The sequence below is a fragment of the Macaca thibetana genome, chromosome 5, assembly GCF_024542745.1.
Source record: "Macaca thibetana thibetana isolate TM-01 chromosome 5, ASM2454274v1, whole genome shotgun sequence".
NCBI classification, from domain to species: Eukaryota; Metazoa; Chordata; class Mammalia; order Primates; family Cercopithecidae; genus Macaca; species Macaca thibetana.
The window spans coordinates 125,544,503-125,551,271 of NC_065582.1; positions in this window are offsets into that span (position 1 = coordinate 125,544,503).

Consider the following 6,769-nt stretch of genomic DNA (forward strand, 5'->3'; position numbering starts at 1 on the left):
AAATTAAGTCATTATACAAAAAAGATACTTGCACACAGATGTTTATAGCAGTACAATTTGTAATTGCAAAAATGTGGAACTAACCCAAATGCCCATCAATCAATGAGTGGATAAAGAAACTGTGATATATATACACACATACACACATATATATACCACAGTTATATATATATCACACGTATATATGTGATATAGATACAGATATCTGTGATATATATATAACATGTTATATCTATATATATCTATATATATCTATAGTGTTATATATATATATATCTATATATATCTCCATACACACAATGGAATACTACTCAGCCATAAAAAGGAATGAATTAATGACATTTGCAGCGACCTGGATGAGACTGGAGACTATTATTCTAAGTGAAGTAACTCATGAATGGAAAACCAAACATTATATGTTCTCACTCATACATGGGAGCTAAGCTATGAGATGCAAAGGCATAAGAATGACACAATGAACTCTGGGGACTCACGTGGAAAGGGTGGAAAGGGGATGAGAGATAAAAGACTACAAACATGGTACAGTGTATACTGCTCGGGTGATGGGTGCACCAAAATCTCACAAATCACCACTAAAGAACTTACTCATGTAACTAAACACCACCTCTTCCCCAATAACCTATGTAAATTAAAAAAATTAAAAAAAATAGCTAGTAATATTACAAAACACCCATATGGTGCAATGTTATACCATCACTCAATAGCATTTTCAGGGCCATTTGTCCTGTAGGTGTTAAATTTATTAAATACTTATAAGCCAAAAAAGTAAAACATGGCTTTTCTTTACTATTCAGACACTATAAGAAATTTTGAGGAACAAAGGAGATAGAGATGATGATAAGTGAGGTTGACAGAATTGGGGGCGGGGGGGGGGAAGTGATCTTAGAAGAAATTTAAGACAATTTAGAATAACAACACCCAAAGAGTGTAAAAAGTTTGGAGAAGCCTTATTGGAAGAGGGAATTAGAACACCTGGAGAAACATACAGTAAGGAGTGATGAAGGTCTACTGAAATGATGAGCTAGAGGAGTGGGAGGGTGAACGTTTCTTGTAAAACACTAAAACATCATTCTGGGCCTCTTTTTCCTGTTCCCAGAGGTAACTCATATCATACCTTTGTCTATAAATTTACAAGTCTATCAAACCTTTGTCTATGAATTTACAGGCCTATTAGATCTTTGTCTATTAATCCACATACTTAGTCATTTTAGCCTTATTAATTTGTGTTTTTAAAGTTTATATCAAATTGGTTTCAAACTGTACATGCTATTCCACAACTTGTTCTTAGTAACACTGCTTAATAGTTTCATTTTAAGTGTGGTGCTTACAAAAGGTTCTAGTACCAAATTACAAAGCGTTTCTTTCTATTCCTGGAATGTTCTGTTCTGCACTCCCCACCATTCCACTCTCCTGTCCCTAAGCAGCCCCCACTTTGGTCCATATTGAATGTATCAAACATTTCTTTTTCACATTTGTTGCAATCATCAAAAAAGTCAGAGAGTGCTCAGAAAAAGAGAAATGGAGATAGTGGGCCCTGGCTGGTCAAAGGCCCCAGAGACGGACCTAGAAAATGTTCAATAAAGCACTGTCACTGAACTGGACCCACACAGGACAGGATCTGGGCACCCTGTATCGATAGCAATGCCACCCTGGCCAGTCTCAGGCACCAAAGAGGAACTTAAAACTTTTGGAAAAAGATTCCCCCAAATATGGTAACCCTGAGCTCCAGCTTTCCCGCTTCCTATGGAGTTGACCAGAATCCCGGAGGAACTCGACAGTTAAGCCTATAAAGCCAGACCCACTGCTCTAATTTCAGAGAGTGGTCTGGCAAGCACGCCACTCTGGCTAGCTGGCTTTTTTGTTTGTTTGTTTCCTGCATGGTGTGGAAGATTGGTACACCAGAATGTACCAATGGTGCAGGCACATCGATGTGTTGTGCGTGCACGTGTGTGTGTGTGTAAAATGTTGTTTTCATATAATATTGGAAGGTACATGATATGATATCAACATGATTTATCATGGGGATATTAAGATTGATCACTTGGTTAAGGTGGTGTTTGCCAGGTTTCTCTACTGTAAAGTTATCACTTTTCTCTTTTCATACTCTATTTTTTGGAAGTGAGTCATGAAATCCAGCCCACACTGAAAGACAGGGAGAAGGATGAGTTCCTGAAAGGGGGAGTAGCGACATGTCTTATTTATATTTTTGTAAGAAAGATTTGTTATTTAATTGTTCATTTATGACAGTATAAATTCATATATATATTCATTATATACTTTGGGTTATAATTCAATGCCACATTATTTAGTTGCTCAAACTATCCCAGGTTTGGCCTTTGGGGATCTTTTTTGGTTGGCTCCCCTATCCCTTTGACATGTCTCTATACTTTGTTTTCTTTCTGGCACTGCAAGCTGCCTCAGGCTTGTCTTATATTTCACTTTCCCAGCCCTAGAAATGGCCATTTCTTAAGGAAGGCCTGGTTCTCTTCATTAGAGAATGGTTTTACAAAAATCTGAGTGCTAGGTATTCTCTTTGCTCATGGGATATCACTGCTTCTAGACCATTTCGGGGAACAGAGCTAAGAAAGGTAGGTATGAATACTAATATTCATATCTTCATTTGAATACACACACATACATAACTAATTATTTCTGTGTCTATGTAGCTACCTTTCTGGTTAATGATGAGTGCATACTGATGTCTCTGACTCTAATCCAGAACCACAGGACTTATTCTAGGCTTCCCCCTTGCCTCGATGACAGCAAAAATCTTCTCTTCCACTGTCTAGCCTTCACCTACCCATTTGTTCCACCTCAGGATGCATGTAAAGGAGTTTCAGAGTTATAAACCCATTCCTCCATGAAAGTCAAATTTACTAACTAGAGTGCAGTATTTATGTACTGTTCCTTTTGTCTTTAGCCATACCATTTCCAGTCAAAACATGATTCTCCAAAGTCATGTAGGTCAGCTCCATTTTCGCCCTACCATATTCTGTGAAGTTATGACAGGTGACTTTGGGTGGCTCATTCACACTGAACACAAGATAAGTTTAGGGCTCTGGCCTTTGACTTGCCTTTGGGCTTGAGCTGTATGTGTGGGCCACTCAGCAGCTCTTTCAACCTAAGTAACCTTTGCCTGCAATTCATAAAGGTAGCAGCAGTGGTGACGGGTATCCTTTACCCAGTGCGTTCTCTGCCACAGGTACCCAGGGTGGTCACTCCATTTCTCTACAGACTCCACATCAATTGTCATGCAGTCTTTGAGGGTGACCATACCTATCTCTTCCAAGGACTTTGAAGATCATGGGTCTGCAATGCCAGTGGACCCTTCCAGTGGATGTCCTCCCTTACCTCTATCGATGTGCTTACATTATGCTTCCCTGGGTTGGTTTTAAAGTCCTGCCAAACATTTCTTGGAGGAATGTGAACACTTTTTTTGTTTCACCTTAGGCCCCTCACTTATTCTTTCTGTTGGTGGTTGTGTGTGGAAGGCAGGGGTGTTAAGTAACATTAAAATAGGTCACATTGTAGAAATACTGTGATCACATCTTAAGAGTTTAGGAGAAAATGTGGTCAAAAGATGTTTTGTTCTGTTTATGTTAAGAAAGTCTGAGTAGTAAATTTAACATGACAGAGATTTGCATTTGTGCTTGTTATCAGTAAAACACAAGAGTCACTGGAAGCCAGAATTGAGGATGACATGATGGATGATGCAGCATCATAAGTAATGATGTAACCAGTTTTAAATTAAATAAATGGTAATAGAGAACTGTAGAGGCAAGAAGATTTATTTGTTTCAGTAAGAACAACCTCCAAAGAGACATTGTGTCTTGAGTAATAACAGCATTGCTACTTTTTTCTTGAGATGGGAGATAGACAGCCAGGAATGAAATGCATTTAACAATAAAGAAGATAGTACCAACAGGATATGGTACCTGGACCTGCACAGGAACAGATGGTGCGTGAACATTAAGAAGGATCTTCATGCGCACCGATTGAACAATAAGCAACTATGTCAGTCTGGCTTCTATACTCATTATTCTAAATTTTAATAGATTAAATTAATATACTTTACATGAGTGCACGTTGGTGTTGCATAAATCAGAGGGCACTATTAATGTAAAATAAAATGTGAAGGGTGCCTCCTGGAATTTAGCAACATGGGCTATTTTTATTACTATTATTAGCATTTTAGGGATTTGGTTTATGAAAGGGCAGCTGAGATTGTGATAAGACAGCTACTTTGTGACAGATGTGCTGGATACATGGAAACTACACGTGGAAGCCCATCATTCCTACCCTTCCCTTCTGACCTAACAAGTCTCTTTGCTCTTCTTAATTACTTTACAAAGTCCAGACCTGACTACCCTTCCAATCTCTTTTTTCTTCCTGCCTTCAATGCCCTAATCAGTTTGGACTTCATAGTATTCATTAGCACACCATGCTTTTCATGACTCCCTACATGGATTCCTATTATCTGGAATGTCTTTCTTTCTCGTTTTTATCTGTTTATCCAGCTGAAAGGTTACCTTCTTTGAGGAAACTTTTCTGAATAGAGTTGGTCATTTCTTTCCTGATGGTCCTTCACTCTTTGAACCTGACTTATTATAGCACTCACATTCTTTTTTAAAAATTCATACTAATATCCACATTTATATTTTATTATAATTATTGTAGATTTTATAGCTACTTTAAATATAAACAATCTGAGTCCTAGGGCTTGAATTTGAACACACAAGGTTCTGACCCCTGAAAGCTGACTCATTTAATGGTATCTGTTCATTACATATCTCTCCAACTAGATAGTTTTTCTCATCAGAAGGAATTAGAAGTCCATGTATCTCCCCTGGTACTTAGTGTAACCTGGTACATAGTGAGTATGCAATTAAATTAGATGAATAAATTAATTTATACCATGGGCTTTAAATATTCTAAACTACAAATCACAGAATCCTGACTTACAATAATTTCCTGGACTTCCAAAATAGCATATATAGTATATAGAATTTTATAAATATTTGAATCATGAACATTTGCACTTTAAGAAAATCACCATGATTCATTTTATTTTTATTTAAAATGTGAATAATAAAAATTTCTCCAAATTATGAAGCATCAAGAACTGCACGTCCAAAAGTGGCAGACTTACCAATGTCTCATATGGTGGTGTCGCTTTTGTATCACTTTAATTGGTTTAGAATTATCCAAATTATCTCTCTCCTGTGAGTAACTGACGAATAAATACGTGAATACATAGGTGGCACCAAAAAAGAACTTTGACATTTTGAGATTTATCATTTGGAAAAGGTAGAATCTTCTTACCAATGAAATATTTTATGTTAATAAAATGTTATGTGTGATGGTTGATATACAGGGAGAGTAATAGTCATTTGCCCATTTTACTTAATTCATGTGTATGCTGTGTAATGTCTTCAACACTAGAGTGTGAAGCAGTTACTTGGACAATATCTGAAAAATACTGCATACAAATGAACAAATTACTTTTCCATATTTACTATCTCCACTCAGGTCGCACTCAGTTCTTTTTGTTGCAAAAATCTTTATTCATTCGGTCAATTGATATATGTGCTCTGGAGACTGGTTTCTTAAAACCCCAGCTAAGAGTCTCAAGGGAAGAATTGAAATAAGGAGCTATTTGAAATCAGAATTGAAATAAGTGATGTTGTAAATACCAAACAGAGGGAGTCCATCCTGTTTGTGTGGGGAGAGGTCCTCATCTACCTTAGGTGGAGTAATTTGGTTGGTGACTTGAAGAGCCATCCAGTTGAGTATTAGGAATCACAAATATCTTCAAGTGATGGAAGAGGACACCTGCAAGGCATACACATGCTCCCAAGCTTCCAGTGAGGTTAGCCCATGTCTTTGGGCTTGGCACTGGGGCATTAGAGCAGAGGCTACAAAGGAACAGAGCACAGAGGTCAGCTCCAATGGCTGCCATGAAAAATATGTGCCAAAATAAGGATGCTTTGCACTATAGGAAAGATGATCTCTTGGTTTTAAAAACTGTAATAGAAAAAAAAATTGTAGACCACCACAAACAACACACAAATACTAGCTCTACTTATTCTTTCCATTGCCTGAAGGATTGGCTCTTCTATACTCAGGACAGTCTTGGATGATACAGCTGGCCTACCTAACTTTGTGATGGGGCAGACAACAGATGCCTTGTTTGGACAATACTGACTCAATGCAAACATGACCAGGAAGTCAATGCAAAGATGACCAGAAGCTTCTGACCTAGCTTCTGACTTTTTCTAATGACAGAAATTGTGAGGCCACAGTAAAATCCACTCACAAATTTCTTACATCCCACAGAATACAAGAGAGCACATATGTTCTTATTCTTTTTTAGGAACATCAAAAATAAGAGCATTTCTCTAAATAAAACAGAGCTTGTTTAGAAATAGATAGTCTATCTTCTGGGAAGTGGCATGACTTGCTTAAGAATAATAAATAATAATTCTAGTTTTTATTCTATGTATTTTCTATCATAAGAATATATATTGACAGTTCTCTCTCTCTCTGTCTCTCTCTCTCTCTCTGTGTGTGTGTGTGTGTGTGTGTGTGTGTTTGTCTGTCTGTCTTAGTCTTCTCAAGCTGTCAAAACAAAATACCATAGCCTGGGTGACTTAACCAACATCATTTATTTTCTCATAGTTCTGGAGGCTGGAAAGTTTATCATCAAGATTCTGGCAAAGTTTAGTTTCTGGTGAAGACTCTATTCCAG